The sequence below is a fragment of the Schistocerca nitens genome, chromosome 1 (genome assembly GCF_023898315.1).
Source record: "Schistocerca nitens isolate TAMUIC-IGC-003100 chromosome 1, iqSchNite1.1, whole genome shotgun sequence".
NCBI lineage: Eukaryota > Metazoa > Arthropoda > Insecta > Orthoptera > Acrididae > Schistocerca > Schistocerca nitens.
The window spans coordinates 952,235,875-952,261,728 of NC_064614.1; positions in this window are offsets into that span (position 1 = coordinate 952,235,875).

The following is a 25,854-nucleotide window of genomic DNA, read 5'->3' on the forward strand; positions in this document are numbered from 1 at the left end:
CGCCAGCGGCCCACACACGCTGCAAGCGTGAAGTTTGTCATGACATGACTGGCCCTGCTCTGCAAGTGGTAACCAGCATGGACATGTCCAAACCAGAAGCATACTCTACCAGCTATTTATAGCTGTCCTACTTCTCCTCAATACTATTTCAAGTCTTCGAACATGATATTCGTTCGTCTGGAATGTAACACCAGGATAATGGTACTTCCATGCCACCATCTTACAGATTGTATTGTATTGTCTTGTACTGGGGACCTAGAAACGACGGAGAGGCTTCATCCCCGCGGTAACGTCAGTGGTACACAACCCCACAACAGGCTACAGCAGTCCACCCACCCCACCGTCACCCCACACCGAACCCAGGGTTATTGTGCGGTTCGGCCCCCGGTTTCGGTCAGCGGTGACCATCTTCAGATCTACAGCAAAACGTGGGAAAACCAAATCAACTAGCGAGCAGTATACATCTTACAGCAGTAAAATATGTCATAATGAAAACTATCACTTCTGCACATTTGCTAAACATTCGCTTACAATCTGACGAGGTGTACTTGTTTTGGAACATGTCCTAATGTAATGAAGCCATAGTGGAACCGTCAAAAAATGTACACAAAATCAGCTTATCGTCGTTGCACATATTTGAAATATGGTGTACACTGGGCCACAGTGCTGCTGCGTCATCCTGTTAACAGCGCCACTCCTCTTAAAAAAACTGCAGTACAGTAGCCACAAAATACGTTTGTGTCGTATGCTCGTTAGATGTCGCTAACTGTAAGTCTACACATGTTCGTCTATTGTAAACTTGTACACGCGGTGAAATGGGTCTATAATGGATTTACCAAATGTGTAAGTTATTAGTGATAAAAAGTAATAAATTCAAACATGAATAAAGTTAAATTTAAAATCGTTAAAAAGGAAATGGTTAAGTGACGATATATGATTCTGAGACGCTCTTATGGCAATTTTAGAAAAAATAATAACATACACAAACCGAGCGAGGTGGCGCAGTGGTTAGCATACTGGTCTCGGATTCGGGAGGACGCAGGTTCAAACCCGCGTCCTGCCATCCTGCCTTCCCTAAATCGCTTCAGGCAAATGCCGGGATGGTTCCTTCGAAAGGCCGACTTCCCTCTCCATCCTTCCCCAATCCGATGGCATCGCTGACCTCGCTGTTTGGTGCCCTGCCCCAAACCAACCAACTGTCCAACCTCTTACACAAGAACAAGTTTACTAAGGTAAAAAAATAATATAAAATCGATAAAATAATTAGGAGAAGAACCCTAATGGATGAAACGAAATATTAAAGGAAGCAATCAGCGCCTTCTGTTGGCGTAGCCGCCAGAATGCGGCACAGGCGATAAATGGTCGGAGGAAATTAATCGTCAGAGAGTCTCTCGTACCCTGCGATGCACCGTTCCAAGAAAATATTGATGAAACATTGTACCAGTCACTTAATGTGATTATCACGTTAGTGAAATTCGTTACATAAACAGAGAAGGAAAAATTAGACACGAGAGTAACACTATCAACGTAAGAAAATGAACTAATATTTAATGCACTCTATACTAGGTAACGACAAAGCAAGATATATGTAAGAGAGGAGTTCTCTGATTAATATTCGTCATGTCAGCCCCAACCACCACTACCACCACTACCACCACAGCCATAGTTAATACTTCCCCCTCCGCCGCCACCACCACCATTACATGGTGTGCACAGTCACACCCCCCTCTTTCCGTCCCTCTTCTTCTCACTCTCCCTTCGCCCTCGCTCTTTGTCGCCCCCTCTCCAGCTTCTTCCTCCCGCTCCTCTCCCTCTGATCCATTCCCCCCACTCCCCCAGCCTGCCACTGCAGCTCCAGCTAGGGTGGTGGCCCGTCGGGCCACTGCCCATGCCCAACTCTCCCCATCGCCTTCGCCATCACCGCCACCGACGTCGCCGTCGCCGTCGCCTTCACCGTCACCATCTCTGGCGCCGACTGCTGCGTCCACGCCGGGACCTGCCCCTTCCCACCACCTCCCTATAGCTCCTGTCCCTCATATCACCACCCACCCTTCTGCCGCCGTTAAACGCCCTAGTGGCACCACCACCTCCTCCGCTCCCAAAAAGTCACCGCGCCGTCCTCCTTCCCCCCCCCCCCAGGATGCCATGGATGTCTCACCATCTGGCCCTGCTCCCTCCGCCTCCTCCTCCTCCTCCTCCCCCCTCTTTATACAAATACCTCCTCTCCCGTCCCGATCCTTCCCTTCTCAAGGCCCGGAACCTCTCCCTCCTCCTCCGCCAACACTTCCCTGGTGCCCCCATCTGCCTCCTCACTCCCAGACAGGATTCCGTTCTCATCTCCTCCCCCAGCCCCACCCACCATACTGACATCCTCTCCCGCCTCCCCATCACCCATTTTGGCCCCAACGCCTCCCTCACCCCTGCTCCTTCTCCATCTTCTACCCGCCAACCCCAACCCCCGCGTTGCCCGCCGACCCTCACCGCCGTGATCACTCGGCTCAGTCCAACGATCACGGAGGAGGAGGTGTTGGCGGAGCTCAAGGCACATCCCACACTGGAGGTGCAGGCAGTCTGCCGCATTTTCAACTCGGCCGGCCACACCTGCCGTATGCGGGTTTTCTCCGAGGACGCCCCCTCCATTGACCGTCTCCTGAAGGAGAGTGCCTCCTCTTCAACCAGCGCTATAACGTCGACCCCTCCCGTTCCCCTCCTCAATCCCTGCGCTGCCAGAGGTGTCTGCGCTATAACGCGCACCCAACAGCCGAGTGCCGGAGGCCCCCACCTGCCCGCATTGTAGACAAGCGCACTTCCTCCGGCAGTGCCCTAACCTTCAATCCCCTCCCTCCCGTAATACCTGCAATCTCCTCCATCCCACCTACTCCCAGAAGTGTAAAGCCCGACCCCCTCAGACCACTCCTGCACTCACCATCCCTGTCCGTCCTCTGGATGCCCCCACCCCTCCTGGCAATTCCCTTCGCCCCCCCCCCCCACCGCTGAGGACATCATCAGGTTCCTCACCATTGTCCTACTAAACGTCCACCCTTTCCAACGCCCTCACACCCTCCAAAAGGTCTCCCTCGCCACCCGTTCCATTTTCCACTTAAAAATGTATTCCACCTACTCCAACAACCAGGCCCATTTCATCTTCTCCCGTCTTGACACCCTTGTCTAAATCCCTGTCATGGCGCGACAGCACCGTATCCTTTTCAACAACATCTGCTCCCTTCCCGCCAACAAGAACCTCTTCCTGCACACCCTTGCCACCCACCGCGTGGATGCCTTCCTCCTCAATGAAACCTTCCTCCAACCCCACCACACCGTCCACACGTCGCCCTACCTCCTTCACCGCTCCGATAATCCCCTCCCGATTGCGTATGGTGGAGTTGCCATTGGTCACCACTGCCAGATCCCAGTTTGGCTCCAACCTCTCCTTCCCGACCCCACCGAACACCTGATCCTCAGTCTCTTCTTCCCCGGCCTTATCGTCACCTGCGCCACCATCTATGTCCGCCCTAACGCCCCTATTCCTTTCGACTTCCTGTCCCACATTGACCGTACCTTCTCCTACCACGTGATCGCCGCCGACCTCAACATCCATAGTCGTTCCACTGCCCAGTTATGGCGGTGGCATCGGTTCCTCTCCTCCCTTCAAGGCGACCTCATCCCCATCCCCCAGCACACCCGTCCCGAATCCAACTCCACTCCCAATGTTATCCTTTCCTCCCCTAACCTCCTTGGCCGCGTAATGGTGGATGTCCTGGAGCCTATTGGTAGCGACCATCTCCCTGTCCTCCTCACCGTTTCAGACGGTCGTCGCCCCCGCCCCGACCCTCATCCTGACACTCCTCCAAAGTACGTCCATGACTATTCCCGTCCCAACTGGAATGCCTACCGGGATTCCCTCTCCACCCAGGTCGATAGCCACCCCTTCACCTACCGCCACCCTGACAATGTAACCCATGCCGCATCCTTTCCCCAGCAGACCTTGTCTGAGGCCATCGAGGCCCATGTCCCTACTTAGCCATCCACCCCCACCGTCCTACCCTACCCTCACAGGCCGTCCTCCTCCTCCGTGAATCCTGGCGTCTCTACCGTGCCTTTCTCCACACGCGTGACCCGGACACACTCCGACGCCACCGGCAACTCCAGCGACACATTCGTAATTTGCTCGCGGCTAAGAAACACTGGGACTGGCGACTGACATGCACCCGTTTAAATGCTACCCTACCTATAAACTCGTCCAAGTTCTGGTCAGCCTTCCATCGCCTTACCGGATCTAAACCCTCCCCCTACTATCCTCTTCTCCATAATGATCATCCCTTGCCTGACACCCTTAGTAAGGCCAGTCACTTTTCCTCTTACCTCTTCGATGTCTTTTCCATCTCTGATGATCCCCAGTTTGATTACTCCCTCTTCCCAGATGTCCTCGATCGAACTGACACCTCTGTCCCTCCCCTCGCACCTGGTTTCCAGTACTTGGACAACATGGCACACATGGAACACAGTGCCCCTATCACTACACTCCGCACGAAACGCAACACCGCTCCTTGTCACGATCGAGTCACCTTCGTGAAGCTCTTGTCTCCTTCCTCTCCACCCTGGCCAGGCTCTACAATGTAGTCCTCCCAACGGTTACTACCCCCACCTGTGGAAAACCTCCCGTATCCTGATGTTCCTTAAACCTGGTAAACTGCCGTCCACCGTCTCCTCCTGCCGTCCCATCAGCCTTACCTCGGTCTTCAGCAAGGTCCTGGAATCTATCCTCACCCGTCGCATCCACCAGCATCTCCGCCAGCACCGCCTTCTTCCCGTTGCCCAGTGTGGCTTTTGGCCATCCTTCTCTTCCGACGACCTTCTCCTTCACCTCACTCATCTCCTTTCCGAACAGCTTAATTCCCGTCGCTCTGCAATCTTCCTCTCCCTGGACCTCGAACGTGCTTATGACCGCATATGGCATTCTGGTCTCCTCTTCAAGCTCCAAACCTTCGCCCTTCCCTTTAATTACGTCCGTCTGATCGGCTCCTTTCCCTCCCACCGTCCTTCCTATGTCACCATCCATAACACGGATTCCTACACCTTTTTTCCCTCCGCCGGTGTGCCCCAAGGCTCCGTCCTCTCCCCCCTTCTGTACCTTTTATATACGGCGGACATGCCGCCGCCGTCACCCCCCGTCCACCTTCTCCAGTTTGCCGATGACACCGCCTTCCTTGCCCTTGCCCCCACCCTGCAGTACTCCCAACACCTTCTCCAATCCCATCTTGACCAGTTCACCGCTTGGTGCAACCAGTGGTTGCTCAAGGTCAATCCCTCCAAAACCCAGGCGATCATTGTAGGCAAAACCACCCCTTCCTTCCGCCTCCTTGATTTCTATCTCACCATCTATGGCCGTCCTATCACCCTCACCCCCACCCTTAAGTACCTTGGCGTCACCCACGACCGTTGATTCTCCTGGACTCCCCATCTCCGGACAATCCAAGCCAAGGCACACTCCCGACTCCATATCCTCAAGTTCCTTTCTGGCCGTACGTGGGGTCTGGACCCCTCCACCATCCTCCACACCTATAAATCCCTCATCCGCCCTATCCTCTGTTACACCCACCTGGCCTGGATCTCTGCCCCCCCCCCTACCTTTTATAAATCCCTTCAAATCTTTGAACGCCATGCTCTCCACCTCGCCTATCGCATCCATCTCCCCTCCCCCACGCGGATCCTGTACGATCTCATTCCGTTCCCCCACCTCCTCCTTTTCCTTGAAAGGATACGGATCCAGTACATCTCCCGCAAGCTCGATCCTCCTCACCTGCTTGTCTCGCCCACCCTCTCCCAGCCCCGCCCACTGCCGCGCCTGTATCCCCACGTCCCACCCGGTCTCCATCTGTCCACCCTCCTTACCCTCTCCCAAGGTGGCTTCCGCCAGCTCCCTCTCCCTGATGATGCCCTCCTCCCCTCCATCTACCCCTCCTACCAACTTTGATCCTCCCACCCTCTTCCTGTGTTTGCTCCTTTGGGCACCCTCCCTCCCTTCTCTCCCTCTTCCCTCCCTCTGCCATTTCTCCCCACTCCTCCCCTGGGCTTCCCCACCCCTGTCCCTCTCCTCCTCCCCCCATCTCCTCAGCCATTGGCATCCTTGTTCTCCCCTCTCCCCCACCTCACCCTTATTCCCCTCTTGGCAGGTCCCCGGACTCGCACACGCTGAGTGGACATTCGCGCGCCGGAGATCATGCCATCAGTGTCTCGTGTGTGCCGTCGTGTTTAGTGTTCAGTGTTCACCGTCACACTCCATCGTTCACCAGTGCCGTTGACATCTTCAGTGTTTGTGCTTCGTGTCAACAGTTTGTAGTGTGGATTGTCATCGAGTGTGAACGGCTTCATGTTTTTTATGTTCATGTGTCTATTGTTTTTTCCCCGCCGTTTTGTTCCAACTCATGTGTCTACTCTGTTTTTATAATTGTACTATCTTTGGCTGAAGAGCGGCGTATTGTGCTGCTGCCAGCCTACCTGTTCTACGGGTTTTAAAATCACAATAAAGGAAAAAAAAATCTGATTAATGCAGGACATTGACATATAAAGCAGTAGGTTTTGGGTGCAATATCGCTCTACCCATTCAGCTGTCTCTCTGACCAGTACGTTAGTCTACGATGAGAGGAAATTGCCTGGTACCTACACAGTGCTAATGTATGTGTGTCTCCAACAGATCAGTGTAGTACTGCCTGGATGATTCTACATTAAATTTGAATCTAAGTAGTGTACGTCTGTGTTAAATCATCGAGGCAACTATACTTACTTAAAGTTGCTCGCCCCTCGACACTTAACGCGACTGCCGCGCTCATACATCATAAAATCAGAACTGTAGCGTCCGCGACGTTAATGTTTATGGTGTAACGTACCGATATGAATGGCATACTTTTCTCGACACGCGACGCCAGCAAGTTATGCCTCAAAACACGCGTTTTTGAGAGTACATTCGTTTTTACGTTAGACTCCTTTTCGAATGTTTGCATTACTTTACGCGCCATGAACAATGTTTATTTACGACGTTTTACACTGATAGCCTAAAAACTTCCGTTGCAAAATTCTGGTGCATTTCGCTCTCTCACTCACGAATTTCTTCCGGGGGCCACCAGTGTCCTACAGAATGGCCAGTTTCTGATAAACTCAACCCCAAGGCAGTTGTGTTACGTGGCTGTGAATGCTTCTTAAATCTTGCATTAAACGAGCGGCCGGTATGATCGATGTATTATATGTATCACAGATATTGCATTCGATCCTGTGTACTCCAGAGGTATCAAATTCGTCATCCGTACTTTTAAACTTAAGTTTTATTCGAAGTTTTAGGGTGTAGTTAACCTGAAAAACCACATGCAGCGTTAGACTTCCAGAAACATTTCTCTGTTTGCTGGAACATATTGCCGTGAAATTTCATTGGAATGGTTCTCATTCTTTTTCTATCAGTAACATTTTCTGTGTGGTGCGCGTCTGACAAGTATTTATTTTTTGTTTCTTCACCCTACTGGAAGGACGCATGACATCATTTTCAGAAAAAGCGTTGGCTGTTACTGTTTGCTTTTATATACTACGCTCCTGCCGTACTTCAGTGTCGGCCAAAGGTTGACGAAAGAGCCGGCGAATCATTGAGGCAAAGGAGGATCTTTTGTATCCGGGTGGATGGCATGAACTCTGATTAATGAAACATCTGTACATCTATATCTATCTACATCTACGTGATTACTCTGCTATTCACAATAAACTGCCTGGCAGAGGGTTCAATGAACCACCTTCAAGCTGTCTACCATTTCACTCTCGAAGGGCACGCGGGAAAAACCAGCACTTAAATTTTTCTGCTCGAGCCCTGATTTCTCTTATTTTGTCGTGATAATCTTTTCTCCCTATGTAGGTGGGTGCCAATAGAATGATTTCGCAATCAGAGGAGAAAACCGGTGATTGAAGTTTGATGAGAAGATACCGTCGCAACGAAAAACGCCTTTGTTTTAAATATTTCCACTCCAATTCACGTATCATGTCTGTGGCACTATCTCCCCTTTTTCGCGATAATACGAAACAAGCTGCCCTTCTTCGTACTTTTTCGATGTAGCACGGACAAGCGTGGTGTAAGCAGTCTCTTTAGCTGACCTGTTCCACCTTCTAAGTGTTCTGCCAATGAATCGCAGTCTTTGGTTTGCTCTACCCACAACATTATGTGTGTGATCGTTCCAGTTTAGGTTATTTGTGATTGTAATCCTAAGTATTTAGTTGTATTTACAGCCTTCAGAATTGCGTGACTTATCACGTAATCGAAATTTAGCTGATTTCTTTTAGTACTCGCGTGAATAACTTCACACTTTACTTTATTCAGGGTCAATGTAGGTTTTCTGAAAACCGAGAAGTTATGCTTGTTGTCAATTTTTATAGTAATAAGAGGGAGGCAGTTAATGGCGCTCCCTTGTTCTACTTCCTCCTTTGAAGGATACAAGATCGATTGTAATAACTGTTATAAATATTCCATCGGGCAAACCGGTCGCTCTTTTAATGTAAGGCTTAAGCAGTATTGACAGCCACGTAACAAAGCTGTCTTGAGGTTGCATTTCCGAAACTGGTCACACTACGTGATGTCTTGAAAATAGCATGCGTATTGTCCAGAGCGGCCAGAAAGACGGTGCTTTCACAATTGTTAGAGAAGCTTGAGAATCAGAAAGCCAATAAACAGAGCGATTTTGTTCTTACTGCTTACTTTGCTTTATTTGATAACGTTTTACATTAATCAGAGAACGCCCCTATATTGTTCCACTTTCTTGCACTGATCATACTACTCTGGTGTTTAATTGTTTCATTTCTGTTTATATAACACGTTTCATTAACTAAATAATCTCATCAAGAGTCTGGTACGATGTTCCATCGCTATTTTCTTGGTGCGATGCATCGCAGGGTGCGAGAGGCCGTCTGGCTATCAAGTTCCTCCCACTTCTCGCCTGTGTTGCATTCTGGCAGCTACGCCTAAATAGGGTGCCGATTACTTACTTCAGTCTTTTGTTTCATCCATTAGGGTTCTTTCCCAAGTTATTTTATCAATTTCATATTATTATGTTCCCTCAGTGAACTTGTTCTGGTGTATGGTATTTTTTATGATTAAGCGCTTCAGTCTGGAACCGCGTGACCGCTATGGTCGCAGGTTCCTCGGGCATGGATGTGTGTGATGTCCTTAGGTTAGTTAGGTTTAAGTAGTTCTAAGTTATAGGGGACTGATGACCTCAGAAGTTAAGTCCCATAGTGCTCAGAGCCATTTGAACCATTTTTTTATGATTAAGCTTGTCCATTACGGATACTTTAGAACCCGTGACCGTTAACTGAATGTAAATTATATAAAACTGCAACCACTCACTTTCTTGAATAGTTATTTATTATTGCATAAACTGGTTTTCGAGCATTTTCAGGTTCGTCTTCAGATGGTTTTCGGGAAGCTACATCACTATTTCTAGCATAATGCTGGGTGCTGACTTGAGACAGTATGGGCGGCTTTTTTTCTCTTAGTATCCATCTGTCTGCTTCTATTTTTACGGCCAATTGGCACATCACTTCACACACGTTTACACAATCTGTATGCATTTACACTGTGATAGCGAAATTTACGTGTTATTATATTTATCTAAAATGACAGTAAGAGCGTCTCAGAATCATATATTGTCAGTAGACATTTTCTTCGTAACGATTTTAAATTTAACTTTATTTCTGTTTGAATTTATTACTTTTTTATCACTATCTTATGCAGTTAGTAATTCCACGATAGACTTCACCTATTGTATTTTCCATTTCACTGCATTCTGTACAATTCTGTAGTTGACTAATATGTGTAGATTTATAGTAGCGGCACCTAGCGAGCGTACGACACAAACGTATTTTATGGCAACTGTAGTGCAGTTTGTTAAGAGCTATAGCGATGTTAGTAGGATGACTCAGACCGGCACTGGCGCCTAGTGTGCACCATATTTTAAATATGTGCTATGTCGAAAAGCCGATTTGTTCATATTTTTTGACTGTGCCACTATGGCTTCATTACATTACGACATGTTTCAAAACATGTACGCCGCGCCAGATTGTAAGCGAATGTTTATCACGTGTATGGAAGTCATACTTTTCATTATGACCATTTTATTGTTGTAAAATGTATACTGCCTACTAGTTCCATTTGGTTTTCCCATGTTTTGCTGAAGCTCTGAAGACGGTCATCACTGACCGAATCCGGTAGTCAAACAACAGAAGAATTTTGTAACCACAAGCGGAAATAAAAGAAATTTGTTCCACACTCTCTGGATCACTGTTCTATTCGCGACTACGTCGCCGGCCGTTGTGGCCGAGTGGTTCTGGGCACTTCAGTACGGAACCGCGCTGCTGCTGCGGCCGCAGGTTCGAATTCTGCCTCGGGCATGGATGTGTGTGATGTTCTTAGATTAGTAAGGTTTAAGTAGTTCTAAGCCTAAGGGACTGATGACCTCAGATGTTAAGTCCCATAGCGTTTAGAGCCATTTGAACCATTTGAGCTACTACGTAGCACATTGTGAAGTCGCAACTAGACGTTCTGCATATTTTCACGTTTATGTTCGCGAAAAACGTCCACATTCCACTCTTAAATGGAGTAAGGCGTGGAGGCGTGCTTTTGCACGGTTTTGTGTGCCCTAAAGGCCAGAGAAAGATATCACATGGCCGGGTGAATGAGGGCGGAGACGCGTGCGCTGTGGACGGGCTGCAATCGCGGATTAGCAGGTGAGGTCGTGCACGCAGCACAATACGGCGTCTTTCAGTTCTTAAGTGGGAAATGGTGCACTTGGCTGAGGCAGGGGAACACTACCTGTAGAGTACAATACGTGACAAGCAACCGTCCACATTCCTAACGGCGCTGACCGGTCCAGACCCGCAGGTAGAAGCTGCCCGCCTCTAGCGGTGCATTGTGTGGGCAGTTCGACGTCAGCTGTGGAGCGCGATATAGCGGAATGCTGCCTCCCCTGCACGGTGAACAATTTAACGTGGATGTCAATCAGTTTATGAGACCCTGTGATTTAACAGGGAAACCAGTTTTTTGACAAAAATACAACTTCATATTTGAATTTCGTCTAATATTATTATTAGAATTTTTTTTATATATTTCTTCGATTACCGGTAATTGAAGAATGTCTGTACGAGGAAATACGGAAATCTCTTTGCACGGAAGCTTCGTAGGAGACTGAATAATTTCTAGCATTGTGATTTCCCTTTAGTCATAAGATTTACAAAATTTGTGCTTCTCTAATGCAAACTGCCTTATACAAACAGTGATAAACGATCTAGATGACTGGTTTAAAACTCGAATTGCCCCGACCACAACTGCAGTGTTGAATATTTTCATACTCATAAATTAAGCATTCCAGTGAGAATTTGTCTTATCTGCCTGAAGAAACGTGCAGTCGATTTGACACACGTATTTTGGGTGCCACGGATTGGCGGCAGCCAGATGCTGGTTGCTGGCTTACCTTCTGACTGCTACGTTGCTCCTGCCCTTCCTGTGTGTACTCCACGCTCTCTTTAAGATTTTGCTGCTTGACGATGGGCGCATTCCTGTTGCTCGCCCGTCGTCTCGTCTCGAACTGATACTAAGCAACGGCGTAAGCTGCTGCAGAGACCTCTGTGTTATTGAGAACTGCGTCACGTCGCAATATGTTGTTTCCTCTAGGGGAATATGCGGAAAATAATCACCGCATAATCAAGAAAAATGATCCAATGATGATAGCATGGCCCTTAATGGGCTGAAACGACTGTGGGGCAACGTACCCGAAGATATGGTGCAACTAAAAAAAAAAAAAATAGGAAAGCGAAAGAAATATTTAAATAAAGAAGAAAAGTGAAAAAGTTATTAAAATCAGTGTGGTTCGATACAACTCTTCAAGCTACTCCGTCCTTCGTGTCCGAGTAGCTACTGCAACATACATCCTTCTGAACCTGCTTACTGTATAAATCTCTTGGTCTCCCTCTAGATTTTTGTCCATCGCACTTCCCTCCAGCACTACATTGGTGATCCATTGATGCCTCAGAATATGTCCTACCAACCGATCCCTTCTTCTTGTCAGATTGTGCCACACGTTTCTTTGCTCCTCCATTCTACTCCGTACTTTCTCATTGTTTAAGTGATCCACTCACCTAATCTTCAGCATTTTTCTGTAGCTCCACATTTCCGAAGTTTCTATTCTTTTCTTGTCTAAACTGTTTATCGTCCGGTTTTCACTTCTGTGCGTGGCTACACTCCATACAAATATTTTCTGAAAAGACTTCCTGACATTAAATCTAGGCTTGATGTTAACAAATTTCTCTTCTTCAGAAATACTTTTCTTGTCATTACCAGCCTACATTTTATATCCTCTCTACTTCCATGTTTTTGTTGCCCAAGTAGCGAAACTCACCTAATACTTTAAGTGTCTCGTTTCCTAATATAAATCTCTCAGCATCACCTCATTTCATTCGAGTACGATCCATTATGCTTGTTTTGCTTCTGTTGATGTTTATCTCATATCCTCCTTTCAAGACCCTGTCCATTCCGTTCAAATGCTCTTCCAAGCTCTTTACCGTCTCTGAGAGAACTGCTATATCATCAGCAAACCTCAAAGTTTTTATTTCTTCTCCCTGACTTGGAATCCTACTCCAGATTTTTCTTTTGTTTTCTTTACTGCTTACCCAATCTTGTTGTTGTTGTTGTTGTTGTTGTTGTTGTTGTCATGGGCTTCAGTCCAGATAGTGGTTTGATGTTGCTCTCCATGCTACTCTGTCCTGTGCAAGCCTTTTCATCTCCGAGTAAGTACTGCAACCTACATTCCTCTGAATCTGTTTACTGTATTCCTCTCTTGCTCTCTCTCTATTATTTTTACCCCCGCACTTCCCTCCGGTGGTGATCTCATGATACCTCAGAATGTCTCCTACCAACCGATCCCTTCTCTTAGTCAGGTTGTACCACAAATTTCCTCTCCCCAATTCTATTCGGTAGCTCCTCATTAGTTACGCGATCCACCCTTCAGATCTCCGATATTCTACTGTAGCATCATATTTCAAAATCTTCTATTCTCTTCTTGTCTAAACTGTGTATTGTCTATGTTTCACTTCCATACATGGCTACACTCCACACAAATACTTTCAGAAAGGACTTCCACTTAGATCTATACTCGATGTTAACAAATTTCTCTTCCTCAGAAATGCTTTTCTTGCCATTGACAATCTACGTTTTATATCCTCCCTACCTCGACCATCATCAGTTATCTTGCGTCCAAAATAGGAAAACTCATCTACTAATTTAAGTGTCTCGTTTCCTAATCTAATTCCCTCAGCATCACCCGACATAATTCGACTCCATTCCATTATCCTCGTTTTGCTTTTGTTGATGTTCATCTTATATCCTCCTTTCAAGATACTGTCCATTCCGTTCAACTGCTCTTGCAAGTCCTTTGCTGTCTCTGACAGAATTACAATGTCATCGGCGGACCTCAACGTTTTTATTTCTTCTCCATGGATTTTAATATCTACTCCGAATTTTTCTTTTGTTTCCTTTACTGGTTGCTCAATATACAGATTGAATAATATCGGGGACAGGCTACAACCCTGTCTCACTCCCTTCCTAACCACTGCTTCCCTTTCATGCCCCTCGACTCTTATAACTGCCATCTGGTTTCTGTACAAATTGTAAATAGCCTTTCGCTCCCTGTATTTTACCCCTGCCACCTTTAGAATTTGAAAGAGAATATTCCAGTCAACACTGTCAAAAGCTTTCTCTAAGTCTACAAATGCTATAAACGTAGTTTTGACTTCCTTAACCTACCTCCTATGAGAAGTCGTACGGTCAGTATTGCCTCGCTTGTTCCTACGTTTCTCCGGAATGCAAGCTGATCCTCCCCGAGATCGGCCACTATCATTTCTCAATTCTTCTGTTAGTATTTTGCATCCGTGACTCATTAAGCTGAAAGGTGGGTAATTTTCACACCTGTCAGCACCTGCTTTCTTTGGAATTGAGATTAATATATTTTTCTTGAAGTCTGAGGGTATTTCGGCTGTATCACGCATCTTGCCCACCAGATGGAAGTTTTGTCATGTCTAGCTCTCACAAGGCTATCAGTAGCTCTAACGGAATGTTGTCCACTCCCGGGGCCTTGTTTCAACTTAGGTCTTTCAGTGCACTGTCAGATTCTTCACGCAGTATCATTCCTGCGTCCTCATCTTCCTCTACGTCCTCCTCCATTTCCACAATATTGCTCTCAAGTACATCTCTGTTGTGTAGACCTTCTATGTACTCCTTCCACCTCTCTGCTTTCCCTTCTTTACTTAGGACTGGTTTTCCATCTGCAGTCTTGATATTCACACAGGTGGTTCTCTTTTCTCCAAACGTCCCTTTAATTTTCCTGTAGGGAGTGTCTGTCTTACATTTGTCCTATAGCCATGCTGTCGATCTCATTTTTTAGACGTTTGTTTCCCTTTCGCCTGCTTCATTTATTGCATTTTTATATTTCCTACTTTCATTGGTTAAATTCAATATCTCTTGTGTTACCGAAGGATTTCGCCCTCGTCTTTTTACCTGTACAGATTGAGTAACGCAGGCTAAACCCTGTCTCACTCCCTTCTCAACCACTGCCTCCCTTTCATGCCCCTCGACTTTTATAACTGTCGTCTGGTTTCCGTACAACTTGTAAATAGCCTTTAGCTATTAATATTTTACCCCTGCTACCCTCAGAATTTCAAAGCGAGTATTCCAGTCAACACTGTCCAAAGAGAAGCAAAGATATGTGAATCATTCACCTCTTTTACGCAGGTCAAAGCTCAACCTGTATTAGCGCTCAAACATTAGTTAATTGAATCTATAGGCTGAAATTTATTTAAAGAGACAAACTCTGGGAACTTGCCTGGGACACCGAAATAATTATTTTTCTCTAATGTCGCATTTTCCTGTGAGGATTTTTGAACCGGTAAAGGGAGTTTTCTCTGGCTGAAAATTAATGAAACTAACAATATACGGGAAGTTGCATTGATCAACGAAAACAGTTTCTCTATGTGTTGTCCTGTGAGGACAAAAGTAACACAATCAAGTATTAATTATTTATTACCGAGAGACAACAACATTAACACACCCCAGTTATTTCAATTACATAAGAGATTCAAAAATGCCTCAATTGAGGTTGCACCAGTGGGCCATGTTCTGTCTAATACGTCCAAAGACTGCAGGATCGTCCTTAATGTCCCTTGATGCTGCTGGTACTATCTGGGCAACCAGATCCTTTTGTAATTCATCAGGGATTTTGTAGACAGGGTTGCACATCTCTCGTCACAGAGGGGTCAAATCAGGGAATCGCGTAGACCATGGTACAGGATAACCACTGCCAATCCACTTTTCTGGATACTGTCTATTCAAGAATCGATGCAGAGGTCAACTGAAATGTGCCGGCGCCCCGTCACGCTGGAATCACTTGCGCTGTCTAGTAGCGAGTGGCAAGTCATCCAGAAACTCTGGGGCGGAGATTGTAACATTGCTTCTCACTCAATGGCCTAAATAGGAGGTATGGTTCAGTTAAGCAGTCACCAATAACATCTGGTCAAACATTCAAGCACAGCCGGCCGGAGTGGCCGAGCGGTTCTAGGCGCCACAGTCTGGAACCGCGCGACCGCTAAGTCGCAGGTTCGAATCCTGCCTCGGGCATGGATGTGTGTGTTGTCCTTAGGTTAGGTAGGTTTAAGTAGTTCTAAGTTCTACAGGACTGATGACCTCAGAAGTTAAGTCCCATAGTGCTCAGAGCCATTTGAACCATTCAAGCACAACCGGAATTGATGTGGGTTAACCTCACTCAAAACATGCGATCTGTGAATGTTGAAGACCACATCACGCTCGAACGCTGCTTCATACACTCCTGGAAATTGAAATAAGAACATCGTGAATTCATTGTCCCAGGAAGGGGAAACTTTATTGACACATTCCTGGGGTCAGATACATCACATGATCACACTGACAGAACCACAGGCACATAGACACAGGCAACAGAGCATGCACAATGTCGGCACTAGTACAGTGTATATCCACCTTTCGCAGCAATGCAGGCTGCTATTCTCCCATGGAGACGATCGTAGAGATGCTGGATGTAGTCCTGTGGAACGGCTTGCCATGCCATTTCCACCTGGCGCCTCAGTTGGACCGGCGTTCGTGCTGGACGTGCAGACCGCGTGAGACGACGCTTCATCCAGTCCCAAACATGCTCAATGGGGGACAGATCCGGAGATCTTGCTGGCCAGGGTAGTTGACTTACACCTTCTAGAGCACGTTGGGTGGCACGGGATACATGCGGACGTGCATTGTCCTGTTGGAACAGCAAGTTCCCTTGCCGGTCTAGGAATGGTAGAACGATGGGTTCGATGACGGTTTGGATGTACCGTGCACTATTCAGTGTCCCCTCGACGATCACCAGTGGTGTACGGCCAGTGTAGGAGATCGCTCCCCACACCATGATGCCGGGTGTTGGCCCTGTGTGCCTCGGTCGTATGCAGTCCTGATTGTGGCGCTCACCTGCACGGCGCCAAACACGCATACGACCATCATTGGCACCAAGGCAGAAGCGACTCTCATCGCTGAAGACGACACGTCTCCATTCGTCCCTCCATTCACGCCTGTCGCGACACCACTGGAGGCGGGCTGCACGATGTTGGGGCGTGAGCGGAAGACGGCCTAACGGTGTGCGGGACCGTAGCCCAGCTTCATGGAGACGGTTCCGAATGGTCCTCGCCGATACCCCAGGAGCAACAGTGTCCCTAATTTGCTGGGAAGTGGCGGTGCGGTCCCCTACGGCACTGCGTAGGATCCTACGGTCTTGGCGTGCATCCGTGCGTCTCTGCGGTCCGGTCCCAGGTCGACGGGCACGTGCACCTTCCGCCGACCACTGGCGACAACATCGATGTACTGTGGAGACCTCACGCCCCACGTGTTGAGCAATTCGGCGGTACGTCCACCCGGCCTCCCGCATGCCCACTATACGCCCTCGCTCAAAGTCCGTCAACTGCACATACGGTTCACGTCCACGCTGTCGCGGCATGCTACCAGTGTTAAAGACTGCGATGGAGCTCCGTATGCCACGGCAAACTGGCAGACACTGACGGCGGCGGTGCACAAATGCTGCGCAGCTAGCGCCATTCGACGGCCAACACCGCGGTTCCTGGTGTGTCCGCTGTGCCGTGCGTGTGATCATTGCTTGTACAGCCCTCTCGCAGTGTCCGGAGCAAGTATGGTGGGTCTGACACACCGGTGCCAATGTGTTCTTTTTTCCATTTCCAGGAGTGTATGTAAACAGCACAGAGGACGGAAATGTAGGATAGTGTTCAAGGTAGCAATGCGAAAAACTGTGCCCTGAGCGTATAACCATCTGGTTCCAGGTTGTGCCTCCGCCGTAAGTGAAATGGATTAACAAATGCTCATGAAGGGCGTTTCTGACATTCGCCTGATTTCTTCTCATGTTATGCGCAGTTGCATGGGTGCTGAGAGCTATTAAGCCCTTTATCGGGTTAAAAAATGCTCACAGGTAATTATATTAGATAAAAGTGTTTTTTTTCTGTCCAGTGCAACTTCCAAGAGTTATTCGGTTTAAATAATTTTCATCCTGCATAGAACGGAAGGAACTAGCTGGTCAAATCTATGACAGGGTATCTCTCATGAGTTTCGTTTACGATGGTGTGCAAAAAAGTATCAAATGATAATTTAGATTCATTTTTCTAAGGCGCTGTAGAGGTAAAATGACTAATCAAGGAACAGCCCTATATATCGAAACGATGGAGAACATGTCCTTTTTTTGTCACAGTGTGTGACGGAAGCAGGTTTTAAAAGTTTGTTTCGTTATTACTTTCATCGTGACGCCAGAGACATCAAACCCAACACGTCTGGCTGGCAGATAAGCAACAATCTATACACATCAAGAGAAATTCATTGGCGTTCTTAAGGCTCTGATAAACATAATTGATAAGAGTAAGAAATGTAACGAACGAAATGTAGCAATAAGTCTTAAAAATATAACTTTGCCCTTTTACGAATCAATGCAAACTACTAGAAAGAATGAATAAGTCACCAAAGATCCTGTAGTCTGAGAGCATGCCTATGATTTGTAACGAAATGTACTGTCAATAATAAAGGAATGATGCTTAAGATTTAACGTCCTGTCAACAAAGAGGTTATCAGAGACGGAGTACAAACTGGGGTACGTGAAAGATGAGTGAGGGAAGAAAAGGTGTCCCTTTAAAAGCAACCATCTCAGCATTTGCCTCATGCAATTTGGGGAAAGACACAAAAAACCCTCATTTTGGATGGGTTGACGAGGATTTAAATCGCTGTCCTCCTGAATGCGAGTTAAGTGACGATATGGTCCACGAATATAATTTTGGCGTATGGACAATAACTGTTTTATGCCCAAAACGGATTGCATGTTTCTTAATATATTGTATTACGGCTGAAGCTGTTGTTTACATTCCATTTAGTCAGCAAGGGACAACATACGTACCCACTATTAACTGCTAATGCATGAAGATGAATTTTCCTTTATGTCTCGAGCTTTCGACTTTATGAACAGCGCGTCTCGTAACAGTAATCAGTATTCACCTTACATTCGCTCAAATGGTCGCATTTCATTCACAAATCCCTTACGAAGATACATGTACGATTACAATCCACTTTCATGTACTAGAATCGCAAGTGCTAGATACGGGACTACTTCTCTGCACAGAATCAGTTGTCTACATCTACATCAATATTCCACAAGACATCCTAGGGTACTTCTCGTACCACTGTCTTTATCCTCACTTTCGTCTTCAATTTGCGAATGGCGAGTGGGAAAAGTTCCTTATGATAAATATGATATCTAAGTTATCTAATTTGCTCGTCGTGATGATTTCGCGATACCTATGAGTGAAAAAAAAAGCAATACGTTATACGACTTCTCTTATAACGTTCGCTCTCGAAATTTCAACTTCTATTAATCCTGCTTGGTAAGGGTCCTGCACTTAACAACAATAATCGAAGAATCGGTCGAGCGAGTGTTTCGTAAGCCAGTTGTTTCTAGGATGAGTGAGGATTCTTCCAATCTGGCATCTGTTTTTCCTACTATTAGTTGTAGCCTGGTTACTCCACTTTACATCACTCCAGATGGTTAACCCTGGTTAATTTACGGTACTTAGTGGCCCTTTGCCTGTCACCAATAGTATAATCGGACAGTAGTGGACATTCTTCCAATCTGGCATCTGTTTTTCCTACTATTAGTTGTAGCCTGGTCACTCCACTTTACATCACTCCAGATGGTTAACCCTGGTTAATTTACGGTACTTAGTGACCCTTTGCCTGTCACCAATAGTATAATCGAACAGTAGTGGACATTCTTCCAATCTGGCATCTGTTTTTCCTACTATTAGTTATAGCCTGGTCACTCCACTTTACATCACTCCAGATGGTTAACCCTGGTTAATTTACGGTACTTAGTGACCCTTTGCCTGTCACCAATAGTATAATCGAACAGTAGCGGACATCGTCGCCTACTCATACGCAGTTTGTTATATGTATTTACTTTCACTATCAGCTGTCAATCCCTGCACCAGTTGTCGATCATCTGCAGGTCTTCCTGCATTTCACTACGATCTTGTCGTGTTGCAGCCTTCTTCTACATAACAGCCTCACCGACCGCCCCCCCTCCCCCCCCCCAACGTTAGTTAGTCACTACATCATTAATATAAATTGTAAACGGCAACGGGCCTATAATATTCTCGTGGGGTACTCACGAAAATACCTTTACATGTGTCTATTTTGTTCTTTTAAGTGCGACATGTGAGTTCTATCTTCAAGAAAGTTCTGAATCTATTCAAAAATTTGGTTTGGTACTCGGTAGTCTCGTATTCTGCTCGCTAACTGACATTACGGAATTGTATCGAATACCTTACGGAATTGTATCGACTACCCTCCGGAACTGTATCGAACACCTTCTCGAACTCTGTCGAGTACCTCCCGGAAATCAAGGAACACGACATCTTTGCCTACGGCGCTCTGGATCTCACGGCCTACCAGAGCGAGCAGAGTTTCGCAAGATCTCTGTTTGTTCGCCCACAATAAATAAATCAGTCCGCCCACCGGTTGCGCCCCCCTCAGAACTGCGTCACTGCAGCAGCTGCTATCAAAGCGTCGTCTCGTACCTCAGTAGAGAATTAGACCAGGTAGCGACGAGCGCCCCGAGAATATCCCACGGTGTCGCTAATTAGAAGAGATGGACAAGCGTTGTAGCGACTAACGCAAGGTCGAGACCCCTGTAGCCTACGGGGAGTGAGTAAATCACAATTAACGTAACACAACACAGACTACCTTGAGGCAGGCTCAGCGATTATTTCTACCGCAGTAAATTATTCAATGGCTTTTTTTTAGTGGTGTGAATTTAAGTTTCAGTAGTAACTTCGTCATATGGTATATCTGACGCAGAGCAAAACTCTCTTTACAGCAGCGCAGATGCTGACCAAGTTACGTTTTCTTATGCAGTTACTCTACAGTTCATTGAAACCTTGTCCTCTTCAACAATTACCCGCCAGATACCACGATCTAACACTGGAGCTTCCCAGCCCTTACAGCTTGTACTCCAGGACTCCATCTATCCATCTCATCTGATTCGCGGTCGCCCCCGGCGTTTTTGACCCTCTGCATTTCCATGTAACATCCTTTTAGCCTCCTCCGTATCGCTTATCCGCATTTTGTGACCCACCAATTACAACCTGGCTGATTTCTCTATTCTTCTAACAGATGGATCTTTATACATAATGTACAGCTCGTCATTGTAACTCCTTCTCCAACTTCCTCTTTCAAAGGTAAGGTCAACGATTCTTCGAAGTACCTTTCTCTCAATGGCATCTAACATTCTAATATCTTTTTGTATTAACAGCCACATTTTCGAATATGAAACACTATATATTTTGGTGATGCGACTTATGAGCTTCGAGAAAAATAGTTTTCATTAATGGAAAACAAGCTCTCTTGGCTGCTGTCAATTCCTGTTTAATTTCATGACAGATGTCATTTGAATGAGTGACTATTGATTCCAGATATTCAAGTTGCTAAACTTTTTCAAAAGTACAGCTTCTTCCTCTTGGCTTCTGAGAGAATCGACTTCACCGGGCCGATCTCATACTTTGCCTTCAAATGCTTCTAACCTGTGCTGATTCCTGCCAATTATTTATGCTGGTCCTGCCGCATATTGTCTTAATTTCGTTTACCCATGTGCTCATGGGTCTCCCTCTTGGCCTCATACCAAATGGCTTCCCCATCAATATTCTTTAAACTAATCAATTCTCTTTCATGCTCGACAGATGACCTGCCCATTTAAACCTTATGGAATTTATCATGCTCATTATTGTTTATTGTTGCGATAGAATGTGGATTTCTGTGTTGTGTCATCTCTTACAGTTTTGCGATTCATTATCTCAGTATAGACCAAAGATTTTCCGATAAACTTTGTTTTCAAATACTTGTGACTGGTGTTCTTGGATTTTAGTTAAAGACCTTGTCTCTGCCTCTTAGGTTAAGACTGGTCTGAGATAGTTTTATACGGTAGCTTGGTTGGTTGGTTGGTTTTGGGGAAGGAGACCAGACAGCGTGGTCATCGGTCTCATCGGATTAGGGAAGGATGGGGAAGGAAGTCGGCCGTGCCCTTTCAGAGGAACCATCCCGGCATTTGCCTGGAGTGATTTAGGGAAATCACGGAAAACCTAAATCAGGATGGCCGGACGCGGGATTGAACCGTCGTCCTCCCGAATGCGAGTCCAGTGTCTAACCACTGCGCCACCTCGCTCGGTACGGTAGCTTCATTTTGGTTTTCCTTGTAAGTAATTTAGTCCCTAAAAGTTCTTATATGGAGTAGTAGGTTCTATTAACATTATGCAGACTCATTTTCATTTCTACTTATCTCTGTTTTGTTCATATATCATTGCACTCACAAATTTGAAGTGTTCAGTACGTTCTAACTTAAGTGTGCCGATTGTTAGATGATACTGGTTGTGTTATTCATTTTTATATCCTTGAACTATCACTTTTTTCTGATTGTTTACTTTTAGGCCAAACTTGGATGCTTCTTCTACGAGATCCACAAATAACTGTCAAATCTCTATTTCACATTTTCCAATGAGCACTATATAATTTGCATACACTAAAACCTTATTTCTTTGGAGGTTCCCAGCAGCTATTAGTTTGAGTTTCGTCACAACCTTATCCAACGCTACATTTAAGACAAGAGGTGACACAGCATCTCCTTCCTTTCTCCACTTTTGTTTTTAATGTGCTCAGGTTTTATCTCATTTAGCAAGTCCTTCTCATATTGTCCATGCACATCTTACAAAGATTTGTAAGTTAAATGGAAAATTCAAAGTCCCTCATTACATTCCACAGGCTTTGCCTGCGAATGGAGTGATGAGCTTTCATGAACTGAATGAACAAGTAATTTATTTTTTGTTTACATTCTCATGCTTTTTCATTTATTGTTTTGATTACAAAAGTATTGTCAGTAGTGGACATATTTCTGCGAAAGACATTTTGATAAACCCCGATTATATTTTCTGAGCATGGTTTCAAGTGCTTCGGCTATAAACAATATAAAATCTTACGGGCTGTGTAGACTAATCAAATTCTTCTAAAGTTTCTAAAGTCTTCCCTGTCTCTGTTTTATGTATCTGGACTATTAACGATGCTTTCAGTGCTCATGATGTAGTCTCAGTTTTCCAGAATACCCGTATCAGCTAAAACAAACATCTATGCAGTCGCTTCTCCAGCATATTTTAGTATCTCAATTGTAATTACATTACTGCGAGTAGCCTTGCCATTTTTTAGGTGTTTAACATAAACCAGCATCTCTTCATATATCTGTTCTGGAATCTGGTCATTATTAGGGCTGCTGCTGGAACTTGTAATTGTTGGTTATAGATCAGAACAGTTTAGTAGGTTGTCAGAATATTCCTTGGATGTTAATAAAATTTTGCATGGCTGAATATTCATATTGCCATCCTTATCCTTCAGCACCTGAGATTTGTAATTAAAACATCTTTTAATTTGGGTGATTGTGCCCTACATTTTCCGAATGTTATTATTTTGGTGATATTCGTCACTAGATTGGTTCAAATGGCTCTGAGCACTATGCGACTTAAATACTGAGGTCATCAGTCGCCTATAACTTAGAACTAATTAAACCTAACTAACCTAAGGACATCCCACACATCCATGCCCGAGGCAGGAGTCGAACCTGCGACTGTAGCGGTCGCTCGGTTCCAGACTGTAGCGCCTAGAACCGCTCGGCCACTCCGGCCGGCCTCGTCACTAGATTCAGTCTGTTGTTTTAGGTATTGTTTCGTCTTGTTACCGTTTATTTTTTGTTATGTTGCTTTTGAGTCTGTCGACAAGTAAGGTCTATTTCTGGCTTCTTATTTGCCTGTAGCCATTTCCTACGTAAATTTGTCTTTAGCTTCCTCACATTCTTCAACAAACCATTTCTTCCTACCTTTGTTTACTCTCTATGAGCTAGTTCATGAAGCAGTCCTTCTTTTATTCTGTTCCAGCATTCATTACTGGTCATTTGATAATTTTCTCCCATGCTACTCAGCCCTTAAATCGGTTTGAAACTTCGACTTTGTATTTTCGTACTACTTCTGTTCCTATTACCTTTTTCAGCCCAAATTTGGTTCCGTTTTCAGGTCTAATTTTCGTTTTACATGCTACCTTCAACCTGATACTCATTGTACTTATTATTAGATTGTGGTCTGACCCAATTTCCGCTCCTCTGGGGAATGATACATCTCTAATTTCCTTTCTATGCTATCAGTGATAACGTCTTAATTCGACTAACTGTTTTCGTTGTAGTTATCCCTTACCGCATCAGCTTTGTCATTAGTTGGTGTACGGCTGTTCATTAGTGACAAGTTGAACCATTTGCATCTTACTCTAAAATAGCATAATCTTTCATCAGCTGGTGCAAAGGATTTTATTGTGGACAGCAAATCATTTCTTCATCAGTCTTCTGACTGGTTTGAAGCGGCCCGCCACGAATTCCTCTCCTGTGCCAAACTCTTCATCTCAGAGTAACACTTGCAACCTACGTCCTCAATTATTGACTGCATTTCTAGTTTTACCCTCTACTAGCTTCCTCCACTACCATGCAAGTTATTCCCTGATGTCTTAAGACATGTTCTATCATCATGCCTCTTCTTCTTGTCAGTGTTTTGCACATTTTTCTTTCCTCGCTGATTCTGCACAGAAACTCCACCTAATTTTCAACATACTTCTGTAAGCACCACATCTCAAATACTAGTCTCTTTTGTTCCGGTTTTCCCACAGTCCATGTTTCACTACATACAACATTGTGAGCCAAATGTTCAGTCTGAGAAATTTCTTCCTCAAATTAAGGCCGATGTCTGATACTAGTAGAGGTCTCTTGACCAGGAATGCCCTTTTTGCCAATGCTAGTTTGCTTTTTATGTCCTCCTTGCTCCGTCCGTCATAGTTTATTTTGCCGCCTAGGTATCAGAATTCTTTAACTCCATCAACCTTTTCATTACCAATTCTGGAGTTCAGCTTCCCGTTGTTCTCATTCCTTGGGCTTCTCATTACTTTCTTCTTTCTTCGATTTACTCTCAATCCATATTCTATACTCATAAGGCTGTTCATTCCATTCAACAGTTCCTGTAATTCTTCTTCACTTTCACTCAGGATAGCAGTGTCATCACCGAATAATAACGCTGATATCCTTTCACTTTGAATTTTAATCCCTTTCTTGAACCTCTCTTTTATTTCCGCCATTCTTCTTCGATGTATATATTGAACAGAAGGGACAAAAGACTAAATCTCTGTCTCGCAACCTTTTTATCTGAGTACTTCGTTCTTGGTCTTCCATTCTTATTGTTCCCTCTTGATTTTCGTACATTTTATATACTACCAGACCTTCTCTGTCACTCACCCCTATTTTTCTCAGAATTTCGAACATTTTGCACCACTTTGCATTGTCGAACGATTCTTCCAGGCTGACAAATCCTAGAGTTTTGCGACCGAATAACAGGAGGCCTAAGGACAACGATAGGACACAGCGATGGAAGGACACGGTTTCTCTACCTTTCATCAAAAAAGGAACGGATCAAATCGGCAAGATTTTAAGGAAACATAACGTTCGACCGATTTTCAGACCGACTAAGAAAATAGGTAGGTCATGCACTTCGTTCCGTTAAGGATAAACGTCTCCCTCTGTCTGCAAGTGGTGTATAAAGATTCTGTGTACATGTGGTAGGGTCTACATTGGGACTACAAAGAGAAGTGTGAATACACCGTTGAGGGAACATAAAAGTCTTTGCCGACTAGGGAAAACAGACAAGTCAGCCGTGGCGGAACGTGCTCTTCAGTCGGGTGACCACGTAGTGAAATTTTCGAAAACTGAAGTTTTATGTACTATGACGAACTATAATCCATGGCTGTATTTCCATACACTCTGTCTCGTTTACTGCCTTATAAATGTACACTGTCCCTCATATCTCCCCTCGTCCTTAACGCTTATGTCGGAACAAACGTTCCCATCATAATAAAATCCTCTCTGTTCCACTGCATCGCTCAGTCACCTTCTCCAAGTCCTTTACAGTAGCGGGAACCCGACTCTGGAATAACCTCCCTCGTTATATTAGAGAACTTAAAAACATGTCCGGCTTCAAAAAACAGTTAATGACGTATCTACTTAAGCAACAGTAATGCCTTCCTCTGTACATGAATGCAATTCACCTCATTACTTCCCTCTTTCCCCCTCCTTAAGTCTCCCTCCCCCAAAACTCGCTATACTAGTA